Source organism: Lathamus discolor, chromosome 1 (assembly GCF_037157495.1).
Source record: "Lathamus discolor isolate bLatDis1 chromosome 1, bLatDis1.hap1, whole genome shotgun sequence".
Taxonomy (NCBI): domain Eukaryota; kingdom Metazoa; phylum Chordata; class Aves; order Psittaciformes; family Psittacidae; genus Lathamus; species Lathamus discolor.
The window spans coordinates 135,506,282-135,522,120 of NC_088884.1; the positions used below are offsets into that span (position 1 = coordinate 135,506,282).

At 35.9% G+C, this 15,839-nt stretch overlaps 1 protein-coding gene across 4 annotated transcripts in view; it reads left to right on the plus strand.

Annotated features, from left to right (window-relative positions):
- Positions 1–15,839, plus strand: part of DLC1 (DLC1 Rho GTPase activating protein) — a 216,435-nt gene that overhangs the window by 21,987 nt on the left and 178,609 nt on the right. The gene's annotated exons all lie outside the window — the stretch shown is intronic.

Consider the following 15,839-nt stretch of genomic DNA (forward strand, 5'->3'; position numbering starts at 1 on the left):
TGTCGGGGTTTGTTGTTGTTTGGTTGGTTCAGGTTTTTTTCACAGAAATTTTACTTCAAATTAGGGAGAAATAATTGAAAAAGAAAGATATATCTACTTTAGGCCATTGTTTCTTGTTATTTCACAAACTGTGTTCCATCTGCAGCCATACTGTGGCTTAGTGATTATACGTAAGTGATTGATATAACTTGGTTTTTGAAGTTTTTGCAGCATTAACAGTGTTTGTTGTTTCGTTGTGTTTGTACTCTGTTTAGGATCAAAGATGCAAAGCAGGACTTAGCGTTACCAACAGCTGCTATCCTATTCCCTTGCTTCATTAATGTATGCGCATTGGTCATTACATTTCTGATTGTGCTACCGTTAGCTCAACCATTAATAAACCACAAATGCCAGACTCATTTTCAATTACACAATACAGACTAACATACCATATAACTCAATGAGTCAGGGAAACAAAGTCAAAGAAGATTTAGAAGCAAGATTTTCATCCAGCACTCTTGAAAACCATGATTTCCACCTTTTGACATATATGCGTCACAAGAAACATTTATTTTGCAGAAACTCAGTTGAATATTTCACTGGAGGTTGGTTAAGATCTTTCCAGTGGTCTGAAGCAGGATGAATAAGGCAATCGGCAAGCTAGCGTTTTTGAAAATGCTTGAATAAATTATGTAATTTGCTCTATTTATATTTCTTGAACCTGAACTGTTGATATGGTATCCATGTCATTAAGAAATGGCAATCACACCATCCTGAGTTTCCCAAACAGGTACAATTTAATCCAGATTAATAAATTTTCCCTGCAACATATCCAAGCTAATAGCCTTATCGAATACCTTCTCAAAATGGTAATGTTCAATATTTGCTGTACATATCTGAAACTTTTTTACACATCACTGATCACATGAAACTTCAGGCTACTTGTGAAGAATAATAGAAAATCCAAAATACTGAATTCCAGATTCTTTTTTTATTTTTTTCTGTCCTGAATGTTCCTTTCTTCAAGGCCGTTTACATCCTCTCTTCTTGGCAAGCACGACTTTTACTCCATCTGCTTTATTCCATTTTTCACAATGCAGCTTGTTCATTGTTAGCAACATCCTGCTTGAGTGTTTATAGTTGCCTGTTTGTTCAGTTAAAATCCACCAGAAATGCAGTGCCAAGATCATAGCAAGGTGCTCATCAACAGTACTGTTTTGTTCATGCTGGAGCGACTTCAAGCTTCTTATTTTTTCATTTCATATCTTTCTTCTTACTCAGAATGAGTATTATTTTCCTGTATTTTTTTTCCAACTCTAATTCCATGACTAGAATTTATTTTTAAAATTTCATTCAAAATTATTCTTTCAGAATAAAATCTTACTACAAATCTAGTACATTTCCAAATGTTATGTTTGTTTTCAATATTTTCTTTGCAACGTGGTCTGAGATTTTGTAATATTTCAAGCCATAATTAATAAAATTCTGTACTTACTGAAGTCTTGTCTTCCAGCAAGAAATACAGATTCAGGTGAGGAAAAAAGTTTGAAAATAATTAAAACCATATTACAGTTAAATCATCAAAATGTTTTCAAGCTGTTTTGTAAGAATGAAATCCTATTCACCCCAATAATTCTTTTGAGAAAGAGCTCGGAATGGAATGGAAGTTTGTTGAACATTAGTTAAAATATGCAATTTAATCCTGTCTGTGACATGTTTGTCTTTTTTTATTCTGCCTCCTGTTTGAGAGAACTCTTGAACTAAAACATGCTTTTTGGTAAAGCCACACTTGGAACTAACATTAACTTCTGTATCCATTCCCTCCTCCCCCCCCTTTTATCTATATATATAAATTAATTTTTATATATATATATATAAATCTCCTGCATCACTGTTTCATAGTTACAGTAAGATATGTTGGGTGTTAGTCAAGAACTAGAACTTGTAACCAGCCTCACCTCTCATTTAAATTGCTAGGCTCCTAATTGTAGTCTCTTGGGTCCTTTGTGGACAGAAACACTGGCATAGACTGACCGTTTGAATTCAATTTGAGCAGCATATCCTTTCTGAGAGGCACGCACTTCTCCCCTTCTGTTCCTGGGAGGTAGCAGCTGTGAAGGGAAGCTGTCAGTCATCAACTCCCCAAAACAGAGGGCAGATGTACAGGCACATAGCTGTGCTTCAGGCTCAGCTGGGAGGCAGGAGCCCCCTGGGACCAGAAAAGAGCATAGCACTTTTCCTTCCTTCATTCTGATGCTGACTGTCAGAGCTGAGCTCTAATACTGTTACCTGCTGCAGCCCAGCTGAAACTCTCAGAAACAAAAGAGAAAAGGTGGTGGCTACAGTCCAGTCTCAGCTGGACTCAAGTCCAGATAGCACATTGCTAGTTAGATTTTTCCCTGGAAATGGGGACTCATGTTTCAGCTCAGGCTGTCATTCTTATTGCTGTCTTAATTGACAGTGCAAACACAGCCTGTGTTTTTTTAGATAAATGTGTTAAGAATTCAGGTATGATACACAATAATCTGTCACATCAGTATTTCTAATGATTTTTGTTTAATATTTTTTCGTCACCTTTGTGTATCCATATGAGATGTTTTTATAGTAAGAAAAACTTAGATTTTTTGAGCTGCTTATTCCTTCAGTGTCTGAGACTTTTACAATTCTTTCATTGTTAAAGAAAATATGGAAGTAGAAAAATAAGCAGTGGGGAAGAATAAAATCTAAATCTGGTTTTCCATCTAATACCTGTGCATACAATTTGGAATAATATTTTTTTGCTGTTGCTGATGGAGGAAGCAAAAATCATCAGACAGTCTTGGTATAGCTCATACAATACATATCATGGCTGAGTTATGACATGATGTGAAAGATAATTATATAGTGATATCCCTATGGAATGCTTTTGGTGCTAAATTTTCACTTTAGTTGCAATAAGTTATAGGTGCTTTATGAAAGACTATACAGTATTATTCACTTTTGAAGCTATTTTTTTTACTTCCTGAAGAGGATTAGTTATCATATAATGCAGTGTAATTCACCTGCCTGTAGGTATGGCTCCAGGGTATGACTGGCAAGCATACTCTCTATGTGTAAGGCTATATATGAAACCAGCAATACCTATCCAACAGCACTACAAACACTAAGTGGTCAATCATTGAGCAAAATGCTTAACCTGAATTCAGTAATAGTAACAGTACTTTCTACCCAGTCTGACTTTACCACTAATTTTTGTAGATAATAATTACTTTCCACTCAACAATGGAAAAATTAAGGACAGCCTTAGTAATTGGTTGGAAAGGACCTCATGAGGTCTCTACTGAAATAAGGCCAGATTTGAGGTCAGGGCTTTATCTTGAAAACTTCCAAGGCTGGATCCTATAGAACTTCTCTGGGTGACCTGCTCCATTCCTGGATTTTTGGGAGGTGTGCCATAGGGATGAATTTCTTGATCCTTTCTTGCTTCAGCTTTTGTTATTTGCCTCTCTTCTTACCCCTGTGCATCTCTGGGAAAATGTTCGCTCCATCGGTTCTGGGGGCTGAGGCCTTGCAGCACAAGGCATGTCTGTACCCATGGAGGTCAGTGAGAAGCAATGCAGGAGAGGGCTATGAAGTGGTTGCTGCCTGTCAGTCCCACAGCCTGCAAGAAAAGATTGGCTGTACTTGAACTCCCTGACAGTCGTTCGTCTCAGCTGCTTGTTGTTATCTTGCTATCTGATAGCTGCTTACTGCCTGCAGGTCTTGCTCTTGTTTTCACCTCACAAATGCTGGGAGGTGAAGTAGCTTCAACCAACAGTGTGCTGAGCATACTTTTCCATTGCTAAAGATGCACTATTTACATCAGTTTCACCTGTAGTAAAGCAAAGAGGGTTTGTAAGTTGATCTTCAGGAGGAGAGTCCAGGAGAAACTCAAGAAGACATGTGAGAATAGGTAGAAATGGAATCAACCTGTCCCTGCCATTGCAGTTTGGAGAGGAGGCAATGAGCCTGAAAAAGAGATGAGGGTTTGAACACAGTAGAACATAATACCATCTCCAAGTATATGAAAATTCTGTCGTGCAGGCCAAAAATTGGCAAAAATAAGAATTAATTAGTTCAAGATAGAGAAAGATTGTCATTCCATGTTAGAATTAAGTTTTTAGTGCTAAAGAAGGTAACAATGGAATAAAATCTTCTTTGGTTGGGGCAGTTTTGGGGGTTTGTAATAGGAGCTGCAGAACTCTCTATCAAGTACAATAGTCCCATCATTAATAGGGAAACAGATGACATGACATTTCAAGATCCCTTCAAGCTGTGTTTTTTATGATTCTATGACTTTCTATTGTTAACTCATTAATAGTGTATATAAATGTGTAATAATGTAATATTTAATATTATGTAATGTTTAGAGCAGTTAGTGTTGATGGTTTCAGATTAAAATAGCCACTAAACTTGAGAACCTGAACTTACTGTTGAGAAAGCAGTGAATGTTAAATGCATACAATTTGTATACTTGGTTTTAAATGTATATGGAAAATTTCTTTAGTAGCAGTCATGTGGTGCAGCTTTGGGCCTACCTCTAAGCAAACCTTTTTAGGGGAGAATGAATTCAAGGACTCAAAAAGGTAGTTTCTGAAGAATGATGTTTTCAGAATATCTTTGTCTTTTGTTATGTGTTACATGGGATATGTCCTTTGATGTGAATGGATGGATAGTCAATGCTGAAGGCTAGTTTACGGGCTAGTGTGTGTCTGAGCAAGTCCTCAATCCTGTACACTGTGCACAAATCAATCCCATTTACTAACATTTAATAGCTAAAATAATTTCAGTATGCATAAACATATTTCAAAGGCATACATGGAATAGCTGAATACATTATAAAGAAAAGCGGAGTTCCTTGTCTGAACCACAGGCTTTTACAAAATTCCAGTCAACCACATGGTCAGGCAATCAGCTTTGATGAATTTCAGACAACAATATACAAGGCAGATGCTATTAAGGGGTATCTGAGGTAAACAAGGTTTTTTGGTAATTTTTATCCAATCTGGGAAATTATCAGCCCTGCAGAAGGCATCATTTAAGAGAAGCTGACATGACTGCAGCATCTTGGGTATTTAATCCAGGAAATATCTTACTTGTAAAATATGATGTGTGCCATATAAAGGATGATTCAGCTTCCTTTGATTCTGTAATTTATCAAAACCTCTGATTGCCATTTATTACTACCTGCTAAGAATTCAGAGTGAGAGAGCATGCTTTATGAACACTTCTCAAGCTATCTAGAATCTTTCTTCATGTGACTGAAAAGCAGTAATAGTTTCCTTAATCAACATTTCCACTCCCCACATATTTGATCCTGATCCCAGTTTGAGGAGTTGATTTGCCTGTGACTAGGACTCCATATAGTTAAGCTAAGAAGTCTGATATGAACATCTAATTTCATAACCCTTTTGTTGAAACACTTTTGCTGAGATAAGATCTCAGAATGTAAGTGTATTGGGCCTTAGCCCAAACCTGAACTCTAACTTTGGTTCAGTCTTATTGACAAATGCAAATTTTATCCTCGTTTAGCCTCAAGACTTTTACCACCTCCTCAGTCACCAATAACAGTTCTCATAAATTTCAGTGTGTGGTGGATTGTTATGCGAAACTATCCTTAGTTTAAATCTTACTGTGCAGTAGTAATTTAATAGGAAAGTAGTTGTCACCAGCACAATTCCATTTTCACTTGGGAAAGAATGTGTTCTTTTCCAAGAAAGGAAGGCACTTAAACTCCTTTCACTGTATATAAAAAAAAAGTAGCAATTGATTTTCTCATGCTATTGTTTTCGCCTACAAACTTGTGACCCAAAAAAAAATATTCTGGCATTTCATCAGCTGCATATATGGGAAAAGGTAAAGAAGGATGTATGGGTAAATTGAGGGCAGGGGACAGAAAATTACTACTTTTTTTTGACAATACGCCTTTTTCAAACCCTCACCAACTAAATTTCAAATGTGCAGACCCCTAAGTTCTTTGTAGCGGTGTCCTGAAGAAAAACATGTGAGAAGCTCGCAGACCCCACACTGCCTGTAAAATCAGCATAACCTCCCTTGTAACAACAAGGTTAGTTATTATGTGTACTTTGCACAAATAAAAATCCAGGCTCATGCGAAAAAGAAAAATCAGTACAGCTTTTTGCCCTGCCTTTGTTTGGCCTTCCTTGGCCAGCATTGCCATTTGCATGGCTGTATGGAGAACCAGACTAGGGAACTGACCCTGCTTAGTGCTGCACCTTCCCCAGGGACCATATTCAGCTGGGTTCCCACTGGTTTACCACCGGAAACTAGTGCTACTACATAAGGTGGGGTGAGAGGTGGCCTGGGAGTGTGCGTGAGGGAAAAACAACTTGTAGTAGAACTGTGAATTTAGGGGAAAATAAAGTAACTGTGAAACCATGACCTGTACCGTATCATGATTTAGATATCTATTTTTTAGAAACTAATTTTGGAGTAGAGCTATAAACAGGACAAAGAACAAAGTTATTAAATGAGTTCTGATCACACTTGAATCTTGAAATACTAGACTTATGCAAGGTGAAAGTATATCTTAAATCATGACTGTAAGGTTTAGTAGTGTATTTACTAAACAACAGTCAATATCCATTAGAGTTTGTCTAGTTATTGAAAAGAATCTTTGAAAGAAGGAAATGATCAGCCTGCACAATCCATGATAAGGTGTAGCCAAAAAGCTCAGTTCATTGCGAGAGGCAAAATCAAGTGCATTTATATAGCTAACAATCACTCTTTAAGGAGTAAATATAGAGAAGCTATGCAGAACACTTGGATTTACAGCAAAGCACTAGTCCTGCAGCAGTGCAGTGGGCAAAACTGAGAGGCAAGCAAGTAGATCTTTAAGCATTGGGACTTTCAAATTATATTTGACCACAGCTTTTTCTGAGCATTGTCTTTAGTTGCAGGAAGAGACACTGGTCTCCCTATTCAGAGTCTTGCTCTTGGAGATGCATGTGCTATAAACACCATCATTGTTACAATGATTTCAGTGTTTTCACATTGATTAACCTTATAGTAAAAAGGTAATTCAGTTCTACAAATATTTTTCTCTATATAATGGCAACTGAATCAATCATGTCATGCAAGTCACATGCAAGCCTATGTAGCATTCTGAGAATCTGTTCCAGTGTTTCTGTTGTAGAGAACATTCTGCGTCTGAAACAGTGCTCTTTTGAATTTCACTTTTTCTAAACCAATTCAGTCTTATTAGAGAGAATTTACATTCTCAGCTTCCCTCCTCTATTTGTCATTAAATGTCTGCACAAGAAAAACATAATTCTGTTACAGCTTTTGGGAGTTTGCAACGGCCTTTTTCATCTGTTGCTACATCTGCCACAGCAGTAAGCCTAAGAAAATCTTTAAATAGTTCTCTCAGGTTGCTTGCATGACTTTAAAAATCTTCAGTTAAGTGCATATTTTTTTTCTGATTAAATGAACCAGAAATAATACCAAAACATATAAAAGAGATTTCCAAAGAGCTTTGCATGGGAAGGTGGTGTATTCAGGGGCAGAACATTAACAGTGGAAAGTTTTGTATTGTGCCAGACTTCTGTGGCATTTGCTCCACTTTTGCATTTTTTTCTCTTTTCTGTACCACAAGTGTCCTAGCCATTGTCTTACATTTTCAATACCATTTGCACCTTAATGGTACTTACTTGTTCCTTCATTTTTCTACAAGCCTGACCAGATCTGCACTGCTGCAATTTAGTAATGCTGAAAAGCACAATAAATTTTTTAAAAAAACCAACTATATTATGTCTTCCATTTTGTCCATCCTGACAACAGGGCTGTAGCCATGTCATATCATATCACACGTAGGGAACTCCCATCCCATATCACAACACCTCACCTCTTTCAACCTGCATTCTTAATTTAACTCTTAATTTCATAGGTTAGTATTTTAATTGAGACAGTCGTTTCTATTTCTCACCTGGAAGAAGCTGGAGAGTAGGTTATGGGTTTTAAACTTCATGTGATGCTGTAATACTTTCCTCACTTTACGAATGAGGTAGGTCAGTTACCTAGTAGAGCAGATTTACTGGTGACTCGTTTAAAGTAGGTCTTATGTATCTGTTTTCATACTTTTTGTGCCTTGATCCTGGGTGTCCTTTCAGACATGGACTCCCTGACATCCAATATGGTTGATATATACCTGTCTGTATCTATAGCTTTCTGTACAAGACCTTGAGCACATCTCTCCACATTGAAACCACCGCCTCATTCTTTACACTATCAACTCTGAAGTTTCGTATTTAATTTGTTTCCTTTTTACAGAAGTGCTGATAATCTAGTCATGCTTCAGGGTGCAGGGGAAGAAAACACTCTTTGCTGAATACCTTGTCTTAGCTTTCCTTGATTCTCTTTCTCTTCTAACAGCTTCCTCCAGACATGAGAGGGATTGGAAACTGTGTTTGGCAGAGAAGGCTAGTGAATCTCTCATGCAAACTGCTAACTTGAGCAAGATTATCAAAACCAGAATTATTAATACAGATTCTTCTATCTAGGTATCTAAATAAATGACTGGTTTCTCAGAAGACATAAGCACTGGGCTGATTTCAGTGAGTTACAGGCTAATACAAAATGTTCCTACGTTTTGTCATTCAATATATAAAAATTCTCAGTCCACTCCTGGTAATGAGCCAGCCCAATCTATTTTTTAATTAGGCTTTCCAGGTAAACTTGTAATATTTACTTCTGCATTTAGAAAATGCCAAAATTAAACCTACCCTCAATGTACAAAGTCTCTTTGCACAAATCAGAGCGCATGCATGCATGTGCGTGTGTTTATGTGACTTGTAAATAAATAGGAATATAAACAAGACCCCAAGAGTCAAAAAAGTTATATAAAACTAAAGTAAAAGGCAGAAACAGTTAAATATTTATATCAGGGAAAGAAAAAACAAAAACAGATGAATGATAACTTGGATGTCTTCGAGCTAAGCCTTCCTGGCAAGATTACAAGGTTAAGTAAACAGCTAAACTTGCTCCACTCATATGAGGATCTGTTATAATTTTTGTACAACAGCACGTTTCTCCCATAATGTTTCCTAGCTTTACGCAAATATTTCACTTGCAAAGGAAAACGAATATAGGAAATTTTCTGCAACTCATTAGCTGGACTTGAAACTCGGTGAAGACCCTTCCATGAACACAAATAATATGCAAGTTGATTAAGGTATTATTAGCAAAGTGATTGTGTTGTTTTTTTTTTTTTTTTAATAGGCTGGTTTTTCATTTATTGAAATCACAGTCATATTAATGAACAGGCTTATCTAGAAAGATTGAGTTGACAGTGCAACCTGTATTAAAACGCTTCATTTGCTGGGGTAGCATGATAAACATAAAAGGCAAACACTTCTATTTCTCACCTGGGAGAAGTTAGAGTATACAGTGGTTAGTGGGTTTGAATTCTCATGTCTATCTTAGGCCTGATTCAAAGACATTGCATTTGTGGGAAGAGGCCTATTAATTTCAGGAGTCTGCTCAGTACTACTACTGCAATATCTTTGGGTATTGTGGGGTAGGGTGTCACTAGTAGACTTCATATAGATAGTAGCTATTTCTGTGTTTTCATTAATAAACTGGAGGACAAACTAGGTTTTAAATGCATTCCTCTTCCCCTATCCTCTTTGCACTGTCTTCAGTTCAGTGTAAAACTGAAAATATTGGGTTTGCTTTCCATTTGTAAACAATTGCCTTTTGTCCTATCTCAGTACCAGTAAGAATTGCCTGGCTCTGTCTTTACTCACTTATCATATAGGTCCCTCCTGAGCTTTTTATTTTCAGACTAACCAGTTCTGGTCTTCTTAGCCTCTCCTCATATAGAAGATGCTCCAAATCCTAAATCATCTTCACTGGACTTGATTCAGTAGGTTCAGTATGTCCATGTCTATTCAGTATAACTATTATGTCCATTATTCAGTAATATTCTAATATTCATTCTAATTAATAATATTTTATTATGTCCACTATTCAGTATGTCTATTCAGTATGTCCATATCTATTCAGTATGTCTATTGTACAGAGGAGTCCAGTACTGGAGCCAGCACTGAACCCAGCTGTGTCTCACTGGGGTTGAATAGAAGGGAAGGATTCCCTTCCAAGCCTTTGTCCTGCTGGCAAAGTTCTCCCTAGTGCAGTGTAGATCTGTTGGTCTCTTTTTGCATGTGGTTGCATTGCTGGCTCATAATTATCTCCACCTTTGTACCTCCAGGTTTCTCTGTCTTGAGGAAGAACAAATCACTAGTAAGTTATGGAGTATACTAATGGGTCAAATAGATTAAATCTGTTGTATCTGTCATGTATTCAGTTATATTTCCCTAAGTCCTAAATTTCTTTTAAGAATGGGGTATCCTAAGTTGTTTTGCCACATCAGGCGTCCAGACAACTGCAACTCTCAAGCACTTCCAAATTGGATGAATGTGAACAGTTGGAGTCCAAAAACTTGTCGCAGCTCAAATACTGATTTTCAGCTCCCTTTCCATTAGTCTGTAAAGTAGGCATACAAAATATAAGTACACAGATTCACTTGTTTGTGTATTTGTAAAACACATGCCAACAGACACATATCCAAGCTAAATTTTACAATGTTGCTTATGCTGATTTCATGTCTGATTAAGGGTCACTGTGTTGTCTTTTTTGACGTTCTGATTTATAGCATAATAGCAAAGCAGTAAGAAGTTCACTGAAGTGTTTTCTTGTTGGTTTTGCACGAAATTACTAGATCTGAATATATAATATAAATAATAAATGATGTAAAAATGCAGTATCAACTATTACTAACATTCTATTTAATCACAGTTCTGTTTAATCACTTTATTTTTCCAGCCTGATAGTTAGTGCTCAGATTACTGTCGTAATATTTGCCACAAATTGTAAGTCTTCCCTCTCATAGCAAAGAGAATTGGGTCACTGTAAATGTAAAAACTTGTTTTTTGCTTACTTTGCAAGTCATAGCCATAAAAGTGTAGTCATATAAGGTGACTTTTAGAATAAGTATAACAATAATTTACAAAATATGAAGAATAAGAAGAAGGAAATTGGAAAGTAATTGAATATTGTTTATGCTGGAAAGAGCACGTTTAATGATTTTATGTTTTACTATTTTTTTTTTTTCACCCATTGAAGACAGATTATGTTCATGTTGTATTCTGTGCTTCTATGGGATTTGATTTTGGCAAACTCTCAAAGTCATGATCCTAAATAGGAACGATTACTGGGACTTAGGTGTCATCAGACCAGATACTGTGAATAAATGTAACTCCAAAGATAGAGAACTGGTTTTCACCCATCATCTGTAGTTTATGAAATTGTATTGTAAGATAATTATCTTATACGTTGGACAAGATATACCATTTAGAGTTGCTAATTTTACATTTAATTCTGCTTCTACTGGTTACCTGAATTAGTGCCAACAATTATAATTTGCATTAGTATTGCAGGAGAGTTGGTATACTGTTAACGCCATAATGACAGTCTGAGAAATCTATGTTTTCCATGAATAGCTACCCATGGCAATATGACACTAGCTAGAAAATTACCCTGATTGACTTAGTTTCTTCCTACAGAGCTGTGGTGTTTCAAGAGCAACCACTTCATGAGTATTGTCTGCCATCCCTACTGAGATAACACAGTCATGTAATAATGATTCCTCATTATTTTGCCCCATGTTTTTGAGTGATTTTCCATTTCATCAATGTGAATTGCAAGACTTCATTAATAAAATAACATCTTTGCTAGTTAGTTTATTTGGCTGACGTAGTGCAGCAGTATCCCTGCAAGCAATATGCTGCAGAGGAGGATAAATATATAGATAGATTTTATTTTTTTTATATGGAAGTATAAAAAGCATGTGTTTTGATAAGAGAATATATTATTCAGAGATTGACTTTTTGATGTAATCATATTTATTACATTTCACTTAAAAACACAGTAATGAAAATCACAATTCCTACATCATATAACAATCAAGTGCTCCTGAAAGACTTCATTTTTTCAAGCATAACTTATTTGTGGGTTTAACAGAAATTCAAAAGCACATGGAAAACAGGTCTACTGAATACTTTATATCCGGAAAAATTGAGTCAGCTATTTGAAGTTCTTATATGAAAAAATAGAAGAAAAGCTACTTTCCCAAAAAATTTGTATGGATGAGTAAGGATAGCTGTGTGCATGAGCATGTCTCTTCACCTGTGCGTGTGTATACCAGCATATGCTTACGTTATTTGTTCCATTTCCAACCTATTCTAAATATTAGTTCAAAATATGATTTATAATAGTAACCTTCCTCTGATTTTTGCTAGTGTCTAGGCCTTGTGTCTTATGTCAAATAGGAATAGAGTGCTTTAGCTTTTTCGCTGTGTTTTAATGTTCTCCATCTGCAATCCCTCCCATATGACGAAGAATAGGATTCTAATGTGGTACTGTAGAGTGTAAAATTTAGAGACAGATAAAATTCTGAGGTATTTTTCAAAGTTTGTGAACAGCACACTGCAATTTAGAAGGATGAAAATTACACATCTGATTTGCACACCTGCTAGTAGAAGTCAACAGATTAATTCTGAAATAACGTATTTTGTTTTATTCTTTGTTTGGTTTTAGTTCAGATGAAAACCTTCACAATGTAGAATCATAGATTCTAGTGATTTCATAACTTTCTGGTTTTCAAAAAGGGCATTTTGGTTTTTTGGTTGGTTTTTTCTTGTTGTTGTTTTGCAAGGAAACACAGGAATGAGTAATTTAGTGCCATTTGAAATACATAACATTAAACACAAGATTTTAAGTCAGTCCAGCTGGCTGCAGATCAAGAATACCAGACAAAACTCAGCCAGCTCTTCCATAAAAGATCTCTTTCTCTTGTGGGTAATCAAGCTTGCCTGGTCAGTTGTACAATAGGCTTGCCTCTGAAAATCAAGGTTTCCTTTCCAAAGAAATTATGAGCAGCCCTGACATAAGAGTGTCAGGGAGGAGCAAGACTGGTGGTATCCTGATGGCTCTAACAAGGGACCACTTGGAGTGGGATGTCCCCTCCTTTCCTTAACTATAGGGGACCCCAGTGACCTGCTGGAAACCAGCAGATTCTTTGAAAAGGAGCACTTACAGGGAAGATAGGAATGACTCAATCCCCCTGAGGATATTAAAAGAGCACAAAGTTAGTTTTATATGCTAACTATTTCTGTATAAAATTTTTGCTGTGAAAATTAGAATAGGTTTTACTCTTAACAGTACCTACTTCTTAAAAGGTACCTCTACCCCGGTGAAAGAGGTATGTGGGAAAAAGGGCTACACATTAGGAAGAAAAGTGTGTGTATGCGATGTAAAATGGAGGCTACAGGAGACGGGCAACAATACACTCAGAGAAATGCAGGGTTTAAAAGAACAAGTGAGTGAAGGGTATGTGTTTCAGTTGCTTTACCCTGATAAGACAAAATGGATGTATTAAATCCAAACTTAAATAGTGGTGTACTCCTTAAATAGTTTCTTCGTTCAAGTAGGTTAAAATTTCTGTAAGGTACTGATAATATGGGGATAAAACTGTTTCAACCTTAAAAAAAAGAGGGGGGTTGGGGGGGAAGGTGTACTTTTATACTTTTTAGAAATGTTTAGAAACATTGGGCGTTTAATATTTAATTTAGGATTAATTCAAGTATTCTTCATTCTGGGAACAGTTACAATGTTTTCTGTTCTAAACATATGAATATATTCAAATTTAACTAGCTTTTTTATCACACCAGTGAGGATACAAATTAAAAGAAATATTGTTTTTTCCAGTTCATGACCTAAAGTATTTCCTCTTTGTGTGGAGACATGTTAAAAATATAATCTCCAGACAAATAACATTTCAAGTTTGACCTACTGTATATGTGATACATTCCTGAATTGCCCAATGCAAATGTCTTAAGACAGAAACTAAGATAGTAATAGCCCAAGTTTTAACTTCATAATGGTAAAGGTTTTTATATTTTTGCATTCTAATTTGGAAGGTAACTAGGTGTCATTGAGGAAACATGTGAAAGAGTGGATGCAAAGGAAATACTGTGTTTTCAAAAGAAAACAAATTAATTGCTAATATCTTCCTGGCTTTAGATCATATTACACTTCAGTAATAAAGTCTCAGAATATACACACAAGGGAGATACAAAAAAGACAAATAGGTTATAAAACTCTAGGAAATTTATTAGATAATATCAAAGGTAAAACTGTAAACATAAATTAATCTTCTGATAATATTTATTTAGTATGTTGTATTGGGTTTCCAACTCAAGATTAGCTTTTTTTATTTGTATGTGTTAAATTTTGGTATTATGCTTAGGCTTTCATGTATACAATTTAATAGAGCCCCAGCCAAACAGAAGGTGATTATTGTGTTGAGTAAATTGTAAAAGTAAAAATTATAGTTGAAGTGTTAAAACTTCTTATGACAAGGTTGATGTCAACAGCAGTCAGAACCACAGACCATTGCTATGACTTCTGAGCAGAATAGCTAAATTCCATAGTGATAATATTATTGTTTTCTGAAAGAGGTGTTTGCCTGCAAAGCCAGCCTGTTGTGTCAAGCCTGAATATCACTTTGAGCAATGTTTTGTCACTTCTCCATTTCAGCAGATTCTCCAGCATTATCAATCTGTTACATGCTGAGCAAGTTTATACTTTTTTTGGCAGGAAAGTCAAACTATTTCTTTGGGGGAAATGTCAGATGTTTCTTTGTTGTCATGTAAAATGCCTGTTATCTGTCTAGTCTGAAAAAAACCCCAAACAAACCAAGCAAACTAAAAAACCTCACTCATTCACTACCACTCATTTTGTTGCAGCGTGACAATTAGTTTTTGGTTTTTAAGTCAAGTGTACAGTTTAGAATGATTAACCTTTCCAGTGGTGTATTTCCAAGCAAAACTAATAAACACACAGTTAGGGGGCTATGTGGCAGGCTAGTTTTGGTATAGTACTGGCCCCCTCTGGATGGGTAAGCTGGATACAATCTCACCCACCACGGCAAACAGCCCCATGCCACGAAGGAGGTCATGTCTCCTTTGTTAGCAGACACTTACTTGATCCATTGGGTTTTCTGCACCCATGCAAATTAGAAAAAATGATTCTTCTGACATTTTCAAATTTCAGACATCAATTTAACATCAGTTAAGGTGAAGATACATGGAGTTTCTATGAATCATTCAGGACACTATGTTTTCAGTTTGAAAGAAAGTGAAACTCGCCATTCTACTGATTGTTTTGGTGTTTTGAGGTAATATTCTCTCAGGGTCATTCTAAATTCAGTTCAGGTTCATCAGGAGGTCTTGCAAATTCATAAGCTTTGTTAGCAACCCAATCCAAAATATCATGTTGTAATAAGAAATAAAATACACAGTTTTCCTGGGTTTGGCCTTTGCTGAGTGTGCTGTTCATAACTCTGCCATGGACTGACAGATTTGTATATCTGTTTGTCTAAGATTTAGTTAACTAGCCTTCATCACCTCTGTCTACACATAAAGACCATGTACACCATGTTTAATATGACTATTTTTCTATACATTTTCTTTAACCCTAGCAGGAATAATTTAATTAATGTTTTGCAATGTTTTTGAAGCAGTCTATAAAAAAACGTGCTTATAGAATCTAACTAACTAGAGAAGTCAGTTTATTGACTGTCAGTAGTTTATTGACTACAGTTTATTGACTACCAAAAAAGGCTGATTTGTGCATTTATATTCCCTACTTCTTGGACACAGTAAATTAATTATAACATCTTTGTTTCCATTTCTTGAGAAGGATTTATAAAAATATTATTTTAAGTGAGTTAATGGAACTTCATATTTTCTAACTTCCTATTA